This window comes from Triticum urartu, chromosome 4A (assembly GCF_056163025.1).
Source record: "Triticum urartu cultivar PI428250 chromosome 4A, HENAU_Tu73, whole genome shotgun sequence".
NCBI classification, from domain to species: domain Eukaryota; kingdom Viridiplantae; phylum Streptophyta; class Magnoliopsida; order Poales; family Poaceae; genus Triticum; species Triticum urartu.
In genome coordinates, this window is record NC_141876.1 from 332,428,426 (window position 1) to 332,448,123 (window position 19,698).

The following is a 19,698-nucleotide window of genomic DNA, read 5'->3' on the forward strand; positions in this document are numbered from 1 at the left end:
CACAAGTGCTAGACCGGCAACACCTTCATCTTGAGTATCTTCGGAGTCGGAGTGATAACTTCTCTCGGAGTGGCTGTCGGAGTCGGAGCCGGATACCCATTCACCAACATGAGCTTGATGTCTTCGTCTTGTGTAGCTCCTTGATGATTTTTCCTTCCTTTCCGGATCCTTGCTTCTCCATGAGTATCTTCGTTCATAACGATCATCTCTACTCCTTCTCTCTCTTGGTGGTGGTCCTTTGCTTCTTCTTTTTGGAGAATCTTCTCTTCTCTTGTAGGGAGCCGTACACTCATTGGAATAGTGTCCGGGTCTTCCACAATTGTAACAGTTTCGCTCTCGACTAGAAGATCTTTTGTCATTGTAGGACCTTGATTTGGAGCTTCTATCTTTGCTTCTACTCTTGTAGAACTTGTTGAAGTTCTTCACCATTAAGCTCAATTCTTCATTGAAGTCTTGTTTCTCACTTGATGATGTAGGGGCTTCACATGAGGCTTTATAGGCACCACTTGATTTGTTGTGAAGTTCCTCTTTATCCTTAAGTGACATCTCATGAGCAACAATTCTTCCAATCACCCCCGTTGGCTTGAGATCTTTGTAATTGGGCATCATTTGGATCAATATGCACACGGTATCATATTTTCCATCCAAGGCTCTTAGGATCTTCTTGATGATGAATATATCGGTCATCTCTTCACTTCCTAAGCCGGCAATCTCATTTGTGATGAGAGCAAGCCTAGAGTACATTTCAGCGACACCTTCACCATCCTTCATCTTGAACTTGTCAAGCTGGCTTTGAAGCACATCCAACTTGGATTCCTTGACGGAGTCGGTACCTTCGTGCATATCAATCAATTGTCCCAAATTTCCTTTGCATTCTCAAGGCGGCTGATTTTGTTGAATTCTTCGGGGCACAATCCGTTGAAGAGAATATCACAAGCTTGAGCATTGTATTGCAACATCTTCAACTCATCCGCGGTAGCTTCATGGTTTGGTTCTCTCCCGTCAAAGAAGTCACCTTGCAAACCAACACACACAATAGCCCAAACAGCGGGGTTATGTCCAAGAATATGCATTTTCATTTTATGCTTCCAACTAGCAAAATTAGTACCATCAAAGTAAGGACCTCTACAGTGATAATTTCCCTCACTAGACGCCATACTCTCCTAGGTTGTGAAACCAAGGCTATGACCACCAAAAGCTATGGAGATCAAGCAAATGGAGACCAAAGCTCTGATACCACTTGTAGGATCGAAAGTATGTCTAGAGGGTGGGTGATTAGACTACTTGACCAAATAAAAACTTAACCTTTTCCCAATTTTAGTTCTTGGCAGATTTTAGCTATTTTAGGACAAGTCAAGCAAGCATCACACAATTCAAGCAAGCATGCAAAGAGTATATTGGCAGCGGAAAGTAAAGCATGCAACTTGCAAGAATGTAAGGGAAGGGTTTGGAGAATTCAAACGCTATTGGAGACACGGATGTTTTTCCCGTGGTTCTGATAGGTGGTGCTATCCTACATCCACGTTGATGGAGACTTCAACCCACGAAGGGTAACGGTTGCGCGAGTCCACACAGGGCTCCACCCGAGGGCAACGGTTGCGCGAGTCCACACAGGGCTCCACCCACGAAGGGCCCACGAAGAAGCAACCACCCACAAAGGGTCCACGGAGAAGCAACCTTGTCTATCCCACCATGGCCATCGCCCACGAAGGACTTGCCTCACTAGCGGTAGATCTTCACGAAGTAGGCGATCTCCTTGCCCTTACAAACTCCTTGGTTCAACTCCACAATCTTGTCGGAGGCTCCCAAGTGACACCTAGCCAATCTAGGAGACACCACTCTCCAAGAAGTAACAAATGGTGTGTAGGTAATGAACTCCTTGCTCTTGTGCTTCAAATGATAGTCTCCCCAACACTCAACTCTCTCTCATAGGATTTGAATTTGGTGGAAAGAAGATTTGAGTGGAAAGCAACTTGGGAAGGCTAGAGATCAAGATTCATATGGTAGGAATGGAATGTCTTGGTCTCAACACATGAGTAGGTGGTTCTCTCTCAGAACATATGAGTTGGAATGATGTGTGTGTTCTGATAGCTCTCTCACTGAATGAGAAAGAGGTGGAGGGGTATATATAGCCTCCACACAAAATCCAACCGTTACACACAATTTATCAATCTCGGTGGGACCGAATCAGAAAACTCGGTTTGACCGAAATAGTAAACCTAGTGACCGTTAGGAATTTCGGTGGGACTGACATGCAACTTGGTAGGACCGATTCGGTTAGGGTTTGGGCATAACGTAATCTTGGTGAGACCGATTACACAAACTCGGTGAGACCGAATTTGGTAATTAGCTAACCAGAGAGTTGGTCAGGCAAACTTGGTGGGACCGATTTGCTCTTTCGGTGAGACCGAGTGGAACTCGGTGAGACCGAAAAGTTACAAAGGGGAAACACTGAGTTTACATTGCAATCTCGGTGGGACCGATTCGCTCTTTTGGTGGGACCGAAAAGTTACAAAAGGGAAACAGAGAGTTTGCAACCCCATCTTGGTGGGACCGAGATCCTTATCGGTAGAACCGAATTGCTAGGGTTTGGCAGTGGCTTATGACAAGTGAAACTCGGTGGCGCCGGATAGGAAGAATCGGTAGGACCGAGTTTGGCTTAGAGTTTAGGTCATCAGTGGATATGGGAAAGTGGTTGAGGGTTTTGAAGCATATCACTAAGCACATGAAGCAAGAGGCTTATTAAGCAACACCTCATCCCTCCTTAATAGTATTGGCTTTTCCTATGGACTCAATGTGATCTTGGATCACTAAAATATAAAATGAAGAGTCTTGAGCTTTTGAGCTTGATCCAATCCATTGTCCTTAGCATTTTGAGGGTTCCACTTTCACATCCATGCCATGCCAATCATTGAGCTTTCCTGAAATAATTATCTTGGAATAGTATTAGCTCAATGAGCTATATGTTGTTATGAATTACCAAAACCACCTAGGGATAGTTGCACTTTCAGTACCACTACCATCGACGAAGACATGTGCATCGCAAGCGTCAAGTTCATCTATCGTCGACCGCGAAGGGCTCGGAGTCAGCAAGCACCTCTCCAAATGAAAGGGAACGATTACCATCGCCAAGATCGAGAGTACCTTTACGAAAAACGCCAAGTACCCCTTCATGTCGGCAAGACCCTCAAGTCGGACCCCGAACGATCGACGACTCGTGGACCATGTACAACTACCGTCGCCTTGGGTTTCTTCAAGATCCTCACCATGACTATGAACGTCTATGAACCGTGTACAACTATCGTTGCACAAAGAACCCTAGGTCACAAGACTCGTGTACGACTTTCGCGAGTACCTCTACCATCGTCGTGTACCACTACTTCCACTATCGTCGTCGTGGACCCGAAAAGTTCGCGAGTACGACTACTTCCTCTAGGACCCGCGAGAACCGCTACTTTCACCACCATCGCGAGAACAACTACTTCCTCTATGAACCGATCCGCTTTGAAACGCACGCTTCGAAGGTATAACCGCCGAGAATGACCGTCCGAGAACGAACGCATGTCTTGTATGAGATGCATGTTTGGATGTTGTATCCTCCCGTGAACATTAGTTGTTTCCCTTGCTTGGCACCATCGTCGTCCTGTGGGAACCCGGTATCCGGGATCACCCCACCATCCTTGCATGGCACGCTCCCGTCACTTTTCCTTTTGCACCGCTATCTCCATGAGCTACCGGAACCAATATGTTGCCGTGGCATCATTTTCGGATTCGTTGTCGTTGCACCCCTTTCGTTTCCGCCACTTTGACAAATGCTTCATAATATGCTCATGTGAACATTTTCATAAAATTGCATAAACTTGAACATGGCATCCGCATCATGTTAACAATGTCAAGAATGGTTTAAATTGTTGTTTGCATTAATTTGCTAAATGCAAATGGGGATTTACCGGATTTGTTGTTTGTTATGTTCGGCCCCATTTAAATTGTTTAGATAGTATAGTTTTGTTATGCTTCACCTCTTTTCATGTTAACCAACATTTAATATTGTTGAGTACCTAACCGGGAGTGAACTAAATAATTGATGTGGTGTTCCATCAATATGCAACTCGTTGCATATTGGGATCCACTTAACTTGTAGTTTTGTTTGTGCACTTTGCCATGCCATACATATTTAAACCGGACATGCATCATGCCGTGTTTATGTGATGGTTGTTTACCATGTTGTTTGCTCCTTTCCAGTGTTGCTTCTTCGGGTTAGTTTCGATAATGTCGCGTTTGTGAGGATCCGTTCGACTATGTCCGTTTGTCTTCCTCATGGACTCATTCTTCTTCCTTGCGGGATTTCAGGCAAGATGACCATACCTTCAAAATCACTTCTACCTTTGCTTGCTAGTTGCTCGCTCTATTGCTATGCTGCGATACCTACCACTTGCTTTATCATGCCTCCCATATTGCCATGTCAAGCCTCTAACCTACCTTTACTAGCAAGCCGTTGTTTGGCTATGTTACCGCTTTGCTCAGCCCCTCTTATAGTGTTGCTAGTTGCAGGTGAAGATGAAGATCGTTCCATGTTGGAACATGGATATGTTGGGATATCACAATATCTCTTATTTAATTAATGCATCTATATACTTGGTAAAGGGTGGAAATCTCGGCCTTATGCCTGGTGTTTTGTTCCACTCTTGTCGCCCAAGTTTCCGTCATACCGGTGTTATGTTCCTTGATTTTGCGTTCCTTACGTGGTTGGGTGTTATGGGAACCCCTTGACAGTTCGCTTTGAATAAAACTCCTCCAGCAAGGCCCAACCTTGGTTTTACCATTTGCCACCTAAGCCTTTTTCCCTTGGGTTCTGCAGACTCAAGGGTCATCTTTGTTTTAAACCCCCGAGCCAGTGCTCCTCTGAGTGTTGGTCGAACCTGTCAGCCGCCGGTGAGCACCAGGGGCAACTCTGGGTTGGCCTACCGGAATCTTGGACAATCTGGTGTGCCCTGAGAACGAGATATGTGCAACTCCTATCGGGATTTGTCAGCACATTCGGGCGGCTTTGCTGGTCTTGTTTTACCATTGTCGAAATGACTTGTAACCGGGATTCCGAGCCTGATCGGGTCTTCCCGGGAGAAGGAATATCCTTTGTTGACCGTGAGAGCTTGTGATGGGCTAGGTTGGGACACCCCTGCAAGGTTTTGAACTTTCGGAAGTCGTCTGCGGTTATGGGCATATGGGAATTTGTTAATGTCCGATTGTAGATAACTTGACACTTCACTTAATTAAAATGAATCAACCACGTGTGTAGCCGTGATGGTCTCTTTCCGGCGGAGTCCGGAAAGTGAACACGGTTTTGGTGTTATGTTTGTGGGTAAGTAGTTTCAGGATCACTTCTTGATCACTTCTAGTTCACGACCGTGCTTTGCTTCTCTTCTCACTCTTATTTTGCGTATGTTAGCCACCATATATGCTTAGTGCTTGCTGCAGCTCCACCTCACTAACCCTTTCCTGCCTTTAAGCTTAAATAGTCTTGATCGCGAGGGTGTGAGATTGCTGAGTCCCCGTGACTCATAGATATTTCCAAACAGTTGCAGGTGCCGATGATACCACTGTAGGTGACGCAACCCAGCTCAAGTGGGAGCTTGATGAAGATCTTGATCGTTTTCTTGTTTCGTTGCCTGTTGATCAGTACTGGAGCACAGTTGGGGCGACCGGGGATCTAGCAATTGGGGTTGTCTTCTTTTATTTTGGTTCTGTAGTCGGACCTTGTTTGTATTCTAGATGATGTATGTTATATTAATGAATTGTGTGAAGTGTCGATTGTAAGCCAACTCTTTATCCCTTTCTTATTCAGTACATGGGATGTGTAAAGATTACCCCTCTTCCGACATGCCTACCATGCGGCTATGCCTCTAAGTCGTTCCCCGACACGTGGGAGATATAGCCGCATTGTGGGTGTTACAAGTTGGTATCAGAGCCATCCCCGACTTAGGAGCCCCCTGCTTGATCGAAACGCTGACGTTGTTGAGTCTAGAACAAAATGTTATGAGTCTTAGGATTATATATATCGGAGAGTAGGATTATTTTTACTCCTCTGTCCCTTCGTCGCTCTGGTGAGGCCTCTTGATGTAGAGTTTTGAGTCTTCTCTCCTCAAATTTCACTAAAAAATATTTTAGGATCACACGGGTATCTTGGAATCGTTCTGATGGTTTTGTGATGAGAACATTGTTCTTGGTGCGTCCTTACATTTAGGTGTTGTGGCAGTGTCCCGGGGAGTTGATCTCCGAGGTGTTGTCGTCACAATTTTATCGTTGCAGTTCTGGAATACCTGAGTTCGCCGAGATCGAAAATCTCTTTTATGTAGTTGTTGGTGAGATAACCTCGACGCCACCCAGTACTGGGGCGGGAGTTCGGGAGTATTGCCATAACTCGTATAATGGATGCTTTTCGAAGGTTGAGGTAAATGATTTCCATAGGGTTCTTGGTTATGTGTTGAAGGACAGATACAGCTGGATGAAGGAATTGCTAGTTTGGGTGAGATATTATGCTTCCCATGTATCCCCAACACTTGATTTCATAACCAGAAAGTTTTGGGAGTTTATAAGTGGGAAGTCAAGTATCACGTACGATATCTTTCCAATAGACACATGATACGATATGGGATCTATCATATGTATGTTTCCGGCTTATCTCCTAAGTAAATCCTTGTTTTGTTTTGATTGTGGTATTCTAGTTGCCTCGAAGTAAAATGTGGACTCCATACCTTTCCTAAACGGTGTTCTCATATTTCTATGTGAATACTAATCCTTTGTGACCATCGAGATTGTCTTGTCATTTCTTTTCCAACGGGCTCATTTCTCGTCAAGATCATCCTATCATTTTCCCCATTCGCGAGATCAAATTTCAGTTCTTCTCAAAGGTGTTTGCTTCATCCGTCCCCAAGTTGCCTTTGTTTTCCCGCCCTCCCACCCTTCTTATTGAAGGACTCAAATTTCTTAATCAAGTATCCATCTTATAGATGTGAAGTCTCTTCATTCTTTTCTTCCAATGTTCGTATCCGGTGATTCTCATGAAGATTCTAACGGAGCTTCAAGTTCATCATTCTTTGTTCTTTTTCTTCTCCGGTGGTTTAAATTCAAGCTTTGTCAATCATATCCTTCTCTTGTTTCAAATGTGTTCTCATGCCGGTGCACCTCTTAATCATCCACTCTTGCTATTCTATTGTTCCAGAGTGCTGAAGATGCCTCAGAAGATTCGTTTCCATTCTTAATCCATTCAAGTTATTTTGTGGTTGTTACCTCATTCAAGCCATTTAAATCAACCGGTGCAATCTCCCTTTCAAGTAATCGTTCAACAGTGTATCTTTTGAGTGGTCCCTAACCCACAAGTCTTTTCCTAGGATCTTACCTAACTCTTCTAGTTTTCCTGGAGTTATTCTCAAATTCATTTCAAAGTTTGATGTAAGAATGAATTATCATCTGTCAGATGACTTCTCCAAGATCGCTTTCAAATTATTTTCATCGTTTGTTCAGCTTTTCTATTCTTCATCCCGGGGTATCTCAACAATTCATGGTAGTGTTTCTTGTTGTCATTCTCGGATTTTGAAGACCGAAGATGAGTTTTTCCTCCAAATCTTACCTGTTCTTTCAAAGATTCGTGATTCTAGCTTGATGCTTTCCTCTCATAATTGTTTTTGATTATGAGCATTCTTTTTACCCTTCGGGAGCAATTCAAGATTCTTTTCAATTTGCTTCTCTAGAGCCCATCATCTCAGAATTATTCATTACAGCTTTCGGCTCTTGTTCTCCAAATCTTACCGGTGCATCATTCAAGTTTTCTCGAAGCAGCACGTGATCTTTTCGTTCACTTGTATCAAAATCCCCTCAAGTATCTTCATTCATTTTCCAATTCTTTCTGGTGATTTGTGCTTTTGCTACTTTCATTTTTAATTCTTACGGCGACTCGTTCAAGAATTATCTTCCATTGCTATTGTATCAATTCATTCGTTCTTCCAAATCCTACCGGTGGTTCGCAGAAGATCTTCCCAAGTTGGCGCTATATCTATCTTAATCCTTTCTATGAGAATAAGTAGTATGCCAAAGCCGTTGTTTGTCATCAATTTAAATTGGTGAGGGATACACATAACATAATTCTTATTCTTGTTCATCCAAGTGATTAATTCCTTATTCCGGAGGCTCATCAAATTCTCGGTTTTGTTGTTTCATAATTTCTTTTCCCAGAGTTCCAAGCTCTCATCATCACGAAGATCCATCTAAATCATTGCAAGGCTTCAATCTTATTCTTTTCTTCCTTCACTTCTTTTTTATCATTCTTTTATTACCGGAGTTCTTCATAGAGGTTCTACATGATGGTTCAGCAAGGATTTAATTCCTTCTCGCAGTATTCATCGAGATTATTTTCAGAGGAGGCCAAGTATTCTTCAGCTTGCATTCCGAAGTGCAATTCCTTCTACCTTATCTTTTCAGGTGGTGTTATGTCATTCTTGACAATTTCCCTTCGTGTTTCATGATTCGCAAGTTGTCAAGTATGAGATAGTTAAACCCATCAATTTCTTCGAGCATGAGCTCTTCTCAATCCATCATTCTCTTCGTGGAGTTATCTTGGGTTATATTTCATCTAAAGCTTTCCCTAAGGATTGTTGCTATTTATGGTGCTTATAAATGATCCAAGTTCTTCATTTATCCACCCGGTGATATAAGCTTCTTGTCTTCTTGGTGATATCAATCCAATCTTTTGTCTTCCGTTAGTGGCAGAATTTTCACCTCATAATTTTGAGAAGTTTTCCTTAATCCCACTACAAGTTTATTCGTTTCGTTGTTGATAACCCAACAACTCCGTTCTAGCATTTGTTGTAAGCATACTCTCTCAAGATCTCGTTTCCCTCTGTTCATTCCATTCCATTCTTTCATTTTCTTTCGGAGGCTTTGTGATGTTGCTCTCTTCTCTCATCATCTCGAATTGTGAGGATCAAGTTCTTTTCATTCTTATCCATTTAACCGGAACGTTGTGTCCTCTGCTCAAGTTCTTTTCATCTTATCAAGTCTTGCATCCCTTTTCAACCGGAGTGCTGTTCAAATTTGTTCTTCCTTGTTCCTCTTTTCTGCCGGAGATTGTCAACTTCGTTCATCTCCGTTGTATTCTTTTCTCGAAATGGTTTAACCTTTCAAGGTTCTTTGGTTTCACTCATTTGTCAAAGAAGCAACTTAGTTTTACCTCTTCTCTTTCTCTTCCGTTTCTCTTGGGTGCCATCCTAGATCTCGGGATGAGATCCTCTCGTAGTGGTGGAGTGTTGTGACGCTCCAAGACTGGAGCTTCAGGTGCCTTCCATGAATTCCGGGTTTCGTTGTGTGATTTGTTTGGTTCGTTGCATTCATCATTGCATCATGTGCATTGCATCATGTCATCATGCCATCTTTTTCTTAAAGCTAACTAAAACTCATCAAAATAAATTGCATAGATCGTTGATCTATTTAAATCGAGGGAACTCACATGGTGGTTTCTCTTTAAAACATACCGTCCCAATATTTAGGGAGCTATATAAAATATTCCATTAGTTTGGAATTAACCGCAACAAACTTGCATTATAAATCCCTCTCGTTTCTAAACTTTTTTTTGCATCCATGATCTTTCCCCCAAGGCCCTTCTCCAAGTGCAAACCATTTCACTTCTTCCTTCTTTCAAATTTCACCCATTTATTGCAAGTGGCTTTCTCCTCTTTCTTTAAAATGTTCATCTGTTCCCTATAAATGCTAGACCGTTCCAAGACCACCTCCTCCAATTTTCAGGTATTTTGGAAGTGTTTTGGTTGGGCTAAGGATTTATTCGAGTTTGAGTTTTTTCAAACTTGCATAAAAATTGCAGCCTCTAAAAAATTGCTAAAGCATTTTATTCAAATATCTCAGAAACCCAGGATCCCAGGAGTATTTTCATATACCCCATACCCTTCTCCTTACCCCCTGATCTTTTCTTTTGACTTCTGGTTATTTTCTTAAACAGAATATGAGATTTAAGAGGGGGAAGGTAGTGCAACAGCCCAGCTGGTCGGCCCATCTGCAGCCCGGACCGGCACAAACCTCCCCTAGGCCAGCCGCCCCTTGGCTAAACCTAGCCTGACTCCTCTCTCTCTCTCTCGTTCTCACCTTCTCCCTCCAGGCAGCGCTGCCACCCCCGTAGTCCCTCTCCCTCAATCCCCATCTCTCTTTCTCTCGCTCATTTCCCCAGCCTCTCCTGCACGATCCCCTTCGGCACCCTCTCCCTCTCATCCTCCCACACCGCCGCCAAGTTCACTCGGAGCCCCGCTGGACCGCGTGCCCGCACATGTCATCTTCCACGCCCAGCAGGAGCCCTGCACCGCTCGTCCCAATCTTTTAGCCGGAGCTCGCCGGAGCCCTAGCACCGGTCGTCGCCGGACCTCCTTCTCGGCTCCACCCTGCCGGCTCACGACGCCGCCGACCTCGCTCTGCCGAGCGTCGCCACCCTTCTCCTCCTACAGTCGGTCCCTCCTTCCTCGTGCCTCCCTCACCATTGCTGGATCGCCCCACCTCTGCATCTGGCCGCCACCAGCGAGCAGCCCCGCCGGAGCCATCCCTACCTCACCGGACAGCCTCTGCATGGCCTTCCTCCATCGCGGAGTTGCTGCCCCTTCTCCATGCCACGACCACGCCCGCACCTTGCATGTGACTTCTCCGCGCCGGCGACCTCCATCGCGCCTGCCTGCTTCGTCCGGCCGCGGTGTCGCCATGCTCCAGCGCCGGTTGGAGCTCGTCATCCCCGACCTCCTCCGTTCGGGATATTGTCGTTCCTCGTTGTCCCGTTGCCAGAGTTCACGCCCAAGGCCTGCTGCAACCTCACCATTGGCCATGTTGTTACCTTCCCGTATTGCTGTCGCTGGACGCCAAGACCACCGCGACACCTGAACATCGTGCCGTTGTTCACTGCCTGCCTCCCGTCGTTTTCGCCAAGACCCTGTGTTGGGCCCTTTGAACGACTACAGAACCTGAGACCGGGATTTTTCGCCAAGTCCCTCTCCGACTAGTGTACCACTACCGTCAACGAAGACATGTGCATCGCAAACGTCAGGTTCGTCTACCGTCGACCACGAAGGGCTCGGTGTCAGCAAGCACCTCTCCAAACGAACGGGAACGATTACTGTAGCCAAGATCGAGAGTACCTTTAGGAAACATGCCAAGTACCCCTTCATGTCGTCAAGACCCGCAAGTCAGACCCCGAACGATCGACGACTCTGGACCATGTACAACTACCGTCGCCTTGGGTTTCGTCAAGTTCCTCGCCATGACTATGAACGTCTATGAACCGTGTACAACTATCGTTGCCCGAAGAACCCTGGGTCACAAGACTCGCGTATGACTTTCACGAGTACCTCTACCGTCGTCGTGTACCACTACTTCCACTACCGTCGCCGTGGACCCGACAAGTTTGCGAGTACGACTACTTCCTCTACGACCCGCGGGATGTTGGGGAACGTAGTAATTTCAAAAAAATTCCTACGCACACGCAAGATCATGGTGATGCATAGCAACAAGAGGGGAGAGTGTTTTCTACCTCATAGACCGGCAACGGAAGCGTTGACACAACGTAGAGGAAGTAGTCGTACGTCTTCCCGATCCGACCGATCCAAGTACCGAACGTACGGCACCTTCGAGTTCTGCACACATTCAAATCGGTGACGTCCCTCGAGCTCCGATCCAGCAAAACACTGAGGGAGAGTTTCGTCAGCATGACGGCGTGATGACGGTGATGATGTTCTACCGATGCAGGGCTTCGCCTAAGCACCGCTATGATATGACCGAGGTGGAATATGGTGGAAGGGGGCACCGCACATGGCTAAGGAACGATCACGAGGATCAACTTGTGTGTCATGGGGTGCCCCTTGCCTTAGTATATAAAGGAGGGAGAGGGGGAGGTGCGGCCGGCCCTATGGGTGCGCCTGGAGGAGTCCTACTCCAACCGGGAGTAGGACTCCCCCCTCTTGCCTTGTTGGAAAAGGAAGGAGGAAGGGAGAAAGAGGAAAGGGGGGCGCCACCCCCCCTTCCTTGTCCTATTCGGACTAGGGGGAGGGGGCTTGCGGCCTGCCCTGGCCGGCCCTCCTCTTCTCCCTTATGGCCCATGTAGGCCCAATAACCCCCGGGGGGGTTCCGGTAACCCCCCGGTACTCCGGTAAAATCCCGATTTCACCCGGAACGTTTCCGATATCCAAATATAGGCTTCCAATATATCAATCTTTATGTCTTGACCATTTCGAGACTCCTTGTCATGTCCGTGATCACATTCGGGACTCTGAACAACCTTTGGTACATCAAAACACAAAAACCCTAATTACGATCGTCACTGAACTTTAAGCATGCGGACCCTACAGGTTCGAGAACTATGTAGACATGACCGAGACATGTCTCCGGTCAATAACCAATAGCGGAACCTGGATGCTCATATTGGCTCCTACATATTCTACGAAGATCTTTATAGGTCAGACCGCATAACAACATACGTTGTTCCCTTTGTCATCGGTATGTTACTTGCCAGAGATTCGATCGTCGGTATCTCAATACCTAGTTCAATCTCGTTACCGGCAAGTCTCTTTACTCGTTCCGTAATACATCATCCCACAACTAACTTATTAGTTGCAATGCTTGCAAGGCTTGAGTGATGTGCATTACCGAGAGGGCCCAGAGATACCTCTCCGACAATCGGAGTGACAAATCCTAATCTCGAAATACGCCAACCCAACAAGTACCTTCGGAGACACCTGTAGAGCACCTTTATAATCACCCAGTTACGTTGTGACATTTGGTAGCACACAAAGTGTTCCTCCGGTAAACAGGAGTTGCATAATCTCATAGTCATAGGAACATGTATAAGTTATGAAGAAAGCAATAGCAACAAACTAAACGATCAAGTGCTAAGCTAACGGAATGGGTCAATTCAATCACATCATTCTCCTAATGATGTGATCCCGTTAATCAAATGACAACTCATGTCTATGGTTAGGAAACATAACCATCTTTGATCAACGAGCTAGTCAAGTAGAGGCATACTAGTGACACTTTGTTTTGTCTATGTATTCACACATGTATTATGTTTCTGGTTAATACAATTCTAGCATGAATAATAAACATTTATCATGATATAAGGAAATAAATAATAACTTTATTATTGCCTCTAGGGCATATTTCCTTCACGAGAACCGTTACTTTCACCACCATCGCGAGAAAACTACTTCCTCTACGAACCGATCCGCTTCGAAACGCACGTTTCAAAGGTATAACCGCCGAGAATGACCGTCCGAGAACGAATGCATGTCTTGTATGAGATGCGTGTTTGGATGTTGTATCCTCCCGTGAACGTTAGTTGTCTCCCTCGCTTGGCACCGTCGTCGTCCCGTGGGAACCCGGTATCCGGGATCACCCCACCATCCTTGCATGGCATGCTCCCATCACTTTTCCTTTTGCACCGCTATCTCCATGAGCTACCGGAACCGATATGTTCCCGTGGCATCATTTTCAGATTCGTTGTCGTGGCACCCCTTTCATTTCCGCCACTTTGACAAATGCTTCATAATATGCTCATGTCAACATTTTCATAAAATTGCATAAACTTGAACATGGCATCCGCATCATGTTAACAACGTCAAGAATGGTTTAAATTGTTGTTTGCATTAAATTGCTAAATGCATATGGGGATTTACTGGATTTGTTGTTTGTTATATCCGGCCCCTTTTAAATTGTTTAGATAGTATAGTTTTGTTATGCTTCACCTCTTGTCATGTTAACCAACATTTAATATTGTTGAGTACCTAATCGGGAGTGACCTAAATAATTGATGTGGTGTTCCGTCAATATGCAACTCGTTGCATATTGGGCTCCACTTAACTTGTAGTTTTGTTTGTGCACTTTGCCATGCCATCCATATTTAAACCAGACATGCATCATGCTTGGTTATGCATCATTCCATGTTTATGTGATGGTTGTTTACCATGTTGTTTGCTCCTTTCCGGTGTTGCTTCTTTGGGTTAGTTCCGATAATGTCGCGTTTGTTAGGATCTGTTCAACTCCGTCCGTTTGTCTTCCTCATGGACTCATTCTTCTTCCATGCAGGATTTCAGGCAAGATGGCCATACCCTCAAAATCACTTCTATATTTGCTTGCTAGTTGCTCGCTCTATTGCTATGCCGTGATACCTACCACTTGCTTTATCATGCCTCCCATATTACCATGTCAAGCCTCTAACCCACCTTTCCTAGCAAGCCGTTGTTTGGCTATGTTACCGCTTTTCTCAGCCCCTCTTTTAGCGTTGCTTGTTGCAGGTGAAGATGAAGATTGTTCCATGTTGGAACATGGATATGTTGGGATATCACAATATCTCTTATTTAATTAATGCATCTTTATACTTGGTAAAGGGTGGAAGGCTCGGCCTTATGCCTGGTGTTTTGTTCCACTCTTGCCGCCCTAGTTTCCGTCATACCGGTGTTATGTTCCTTGATTTTGCGGTCCTTAAACGGTTGGGTGTTATGGGAACCCTTGACAGTTCGCTTTGGATAAAACTCCTCCAGCAAGGCCCAACCTTGGTTTTACCATTTTCCACCTAAGCCTTTTCCCTTGGGTGTTGCAGACTCAAGGGTCATCTTTATTTTAAACCCCTGGGCCGGTGCTCCTCTGAGTGTTGGTCCAACCTGTCAGCCGCCGGTGACCACCAGGGGCGACTCTGGGTTGGCCTACCGGAATCTTGGACAATCCGATGTGCCTTGAGAATGAGATATGTGCAGCTCCTATCGGGATTTGTCGGCACATTCGGGCGGCTTTTCTGGTCTTGTTTTACCATTGTCGAAATGTCTTGTAACTGGGATTCCGAGCCTAATCGGGTCTTCCCGGGAGAAGGAATATCCTTCATTGACCTTGAGAGCTTGTGATGGGCTAAGTTGGGACACCCCTGCAGGGTTTTGAACTTTTGAAAGCCATGCCCGCGGTTATGGGAGATGGGAATTTGTTAATGTCCGGTTGTAGATAACTTGACACTTAACTTAATAAAATGAATCAATCGCGTGTGTAGCCATGATGGTCTCTTTCCGGCGGAGTCCAGAAGGTGAACACGGTTTTGGAGTTATGTTTGTGCGTAAGTAGTTTCAGGATCACTTCTTGATCACCTCTAGTTCACGACCGTGCTTTGCTTCTCTTCTCGCTCTTATTTTGCGTATGTTAGCCACCATATATGCTTAGTGCTTGCTGCAGCTCCACCTCACTAACCCTTTCCTGCCTTTAAGCTTAAATAGTCTTGATCGCGAGGGTGTGAGATTGCTGAGTCCCCGTGACTCACAGATACTTCCAAACAGTTGCAGGTGCCGATAATACCAGTGCAGGTGACGCAACCCAGCTCAAGTGGGAGCTCGATGAAGATCTTGATCGTTGTCTTGTTTCGTTTCCTGTTGATCATTAGTGGAGCCCAGTTGGGGCGATCGGGGATCTAGCAATTGGGGTTGTCTTCTTTTATTTTGGTTCCGTAGTTGGTCCTTGTTTGTATTCTAGATGATGTATGTTATATTTATGTATTGTGTGAAGTGGCGATTGTAAGCCAACTCTTGATCCCTTTCTTATTTAGTACATGGGATGTGTAAAGATTACCCCTCTTGCAACATGCCTACCATGCGGCTCTGCCTCTAAGTCGTGCCTCGGCACGTGGGAGATATAGCCGCATTGTGGGTGTTACAGCGGGCTTAGTCGGACGTGTCACTCGCAGCATCCTCCGAATCGCTCCTAGACATGCTGCTGGCGTCGTTGCCAGCGTCGTCTTCACCATCATCAACCACGCCACCTTAATCTGCCACGACCACCACTGCATCATTGTCGGAAGCGAAAGCTCTGACCAGAGCATCCCCGTTATCATCCTACCAGCGCACCAGGTTGTCCGGGATAGCCCCGGGTACTGGGGTGATGGCCACGTCGAAGTCGAAGTTGGGGTCGGCATTCTGAAGATGGCTGAAGATGTGGGAGAACGCGGATCCAAGGAGGCCTCGAAAATTTTCGTCCACGAGCTCACGAGCCCTCTCGGCCCGGTCCTCCAGGCGCGTCGCGACGTCGGTGAAGAAGCGCAGATGGCTAGCATAGACCTCTACATGGGGGTGAGGGACATGTTCGTTGCAGATGGCACCCAGCGCCTGGTTGGTCCTCACCCTGAGGGCCCAGAGCATGGGAGTATGCTTGCACATTAACGTCTGCCGGCGAAGCGCTTCCTCCCTGCTTTGCTGCATGATGAACTCAGCATCAGCAACCCGCCACTGGAGCGGGACCAGTTCGGCCCGGGCAGAGGCTAACTCGGCCTGGATGGATACCAGGGCCGCTGCAGCGGCCTTCTTGCGCAGTTCTGATTCATCCAACCTTGACCTAAGGGTGGTGGTTCTGCCCACAACTTTGGCATCCACAAGCTTCAGCTTCAGGTCATATCTGCTGGCAAGATCTGCTTGAGCTTCCGCCACCCTACGATCGACCTCCTCCTGGATCCTGGCTTCGCGTGCGGTGGCGGCGTCCTCCGCTTGGGCAACCTGGCGCTCCCTCATCTTCAGCCGTTCGAGCTCGAGGCTCCGCTCTGTGGCCCCCAGCATCAGCGCCTCCCCGCTCTTCAAGATCTCCTCCTCTTCGGAAGGCGCCCCCTTCATCGATGCCAAGGCGGACCTGCGCACCTCGACTTGCCGCTCTAGGGAGGCGTTTACAGCCCGGAGCTCCCCTTCGCGTTTCTCTGCGGCCTCGCGGTGACGGTCGGATTCCCTGGCCTTCTCCAGGGCCCTGGCGCTAGCCTCGCGCGAGGTAGCAAGGGACGCCTTGGCCTTCATGTTGGCACGTTCGTGCTGGAGACGCCCAAGGTCGATGGCCACCTTCAGCAGATGCCATTTGTCCGCCAGCCAAAGGCCTTCGGTTTCAAGGCGGGTGTCAACGTCCACAAGCTCTTCTCTAAGCTAGCTCAGTGCGCCCATCGCCTCCCGGAAGAGCTAATGACAGACTACTCTGCGCTCGCGTGCAGGCTCGAACGCGCGGCCGAGTTCGTCCTCCGCGTGAAGCTGTGTTGGAGAAGTTCGAAGCAGCTCGCCTGCGCTCGGCAAGGGGCTGGAGTCCGGCGCCCTTCCGGCCGCCCTCCGGACCTCGGTGGAGGCCCGGTGGGGCGAGGCCTCAACGCTCCGAGGTGAGGCCAGAACCGAGGTCGCCCAGTGATACGTCTCCAATGTATCAATAATTTTTGATTGCTCCATGCTATATTATCTACTATTTTGGACTATATTGGGCTTTATTTTCCACTTTTATATTATTTTTGGGACTAACCTGTTAACCGGAGGCCCAGCCCAGAATTGTTGTTTTTGCCCATTTCAGTGTTTCGAAGAAACGGAATATCAAACAGAGTGCAAACGGAATGAAACCTTCAGGAACGTGATTTTCTCACCGAACTTGATCCAGGAGACTTGGACCCTACGCCAAGGCATCAGAGAGGCGGTCATGAGGGTGGGGGCTCCCCCCCTAGGGCGCGCCCCCCTGCCTCATGGGCCCCTCGGAGCTCCACCGACGCACTTCTTCCTCCTATATATACCTACGTACCCCCAAACGAATAGATATGGAGCCAAAAAACATAATTCCACCACCGCAACTTTCTGTATCCAAGAGATCCCATCTTGGGGCCTGTTCCGGAGCTCCGCCGGAGAGGGCCGTCATCACGGAGGGCTTCTACATCATCATAGCCTCTCCCATGAAGTATGAGTAGTTTACCTCAGACCTTCGGGTCCATAGTTAGTAGCTAGATGGCTTCTTCTCTCTTTTTGGATCTCAATACAAAGTTCTCCCCCTCTCTCGTGGAGATCTATTCAATGTAATCTTCTTCTTTTTGCGGTGTGTTTGTTGAGACCGATGAATTGTGGGTTTATGATCAAGTCTATCTATGAATAATATTTGAATCTTCTCTGAATTCTTTTATGTATGATTGGTTATCTTTGCAGGTCTCTTCGAATTATCCGTTTGGTTTGGCCAACTAGATTGGTAGTTCTTGCCATGGGAGAAGTGCTTAGCTTTGGGTTCGATCTTGTGGTGTCCTTTCCTAGTGACAGAAGGGGCAGCAAGGCACGTATTGCATCGTTGCCATCGAGGATAACAACATGGGGTTTATTTCATATTGCATGAATTTATCTCTCTACATCATGTCATCTTGCTTAAAGGGTTACTCTGTTTTTAACTTAATACTCTAGATGCATGTTGGATAGAGGTCGATGAGTGGAGTAATAGTAGTAGATGCAGAATCGTTTCGGTCTACTTGTCACGGACGTGATGCCTATATACATGATCATGCCTAGATATTCTCATAACTATGCTCAATTCTGTCGATTGCTCAAAAGTAATTTGCTCGCCCACCCTAGAATACTTATGCTCTTGAGAGAAGCCACTAGTGAAACCTATGGCTCCCGGGTCTATTCTCATCATATCAATCTCCATCACTTTAATCTTGTTTTGCTTTTTACTTTGCCTTTACTTTTCACTTTGCATCTCTATACCAAAAATATTATATCTATCAGATCTCACTGTCGTAAGTGACCGTGAAGGGATTGACAACCCCTAATCGCGTTGATTGCGAGTAGCTATCGTTTTGTGCAGGTAGGAGGGACTTGAGCGTGGCCTCCTACTAGATTGATACCTTGGTTCTCAAAAACTGAGGGAAATACTTACGCTACTCTGCTGCATCATCATTTCCAAGTTAAACTGTCGGGGGACTGATCCACGAACACCTATGGGACCGGCGGGCCGAGTCCCTTTCGGTTCGGCGGGGGCGGAGGTCGTACGAAGAGCGGATCGAGGCAAAACACACGAGCAGTTTACCCAGGTTCGGGCCGCACGGATGCGTAAAACCATACTCCTGCTTTGTGGTTTGTATTGAGTTCTTGCTCGGGAGCGTGGAGTGCTACAGTACACACCAGCAGCTAACGAGACCGAGCCTAAGTGTTCTGTTTCTCCCAACCCCCTTCTACGTTGCGCATGGGCCTCCTTTTATATGCTCAAGGGGTCACCGACAGGTGGCAACGTAGAGAAGGGTAAAAATGGAAAGGTGCTGCGGTAGGTACAGCTACCTGCTACAGTGTATCATACCTAACCCTGACGGCAGGGGACAAGGGCATTAAATGCCCGTCTGCGTCGCCTAAAAAGTGTAAAAAGGGACCGTCAGGGGCGCCACCGCTCGCCACGATGGCAATCTTGTCAGCGCCGCTCGCCACCTTGCACCGCTGGCTGCACAGCCCCCCGCCATGTACGCCTGGAAGGGTCCCAGAGCGACACGTTGGTGGATGTGCTGGAGCGCGGTCACAGAGTGGTTGCTTGCCGCGGTCGTTGTCTTGTCGCATCCGGGAACTTGTCGCTCACCGGGCCTTGCCGGGACGCGTGGCGTGCCGCGGCAAGTTCCTTGAGATGCCTTGGGTGGCCTTCCCGGCAAGCTCCTCTTGCCGGGGTCTTGAGGTGCCTTGGTTGGCCTTCCCGGCAAGCTCCTCTTGCCGGGGTCTTGAAATTCCTTGGCTTGGATACTTTCTTCTTGAATGGCTCCAAAGGAACCACGGAGGACCTTGGCAGTCACCCGGCAAGCCTTGCCGCGGGATGCTGCGACTGCCCGTGCACAAGTTCGGGATACTAGGGTACCCCTACTCTAGTACACCGACAGGA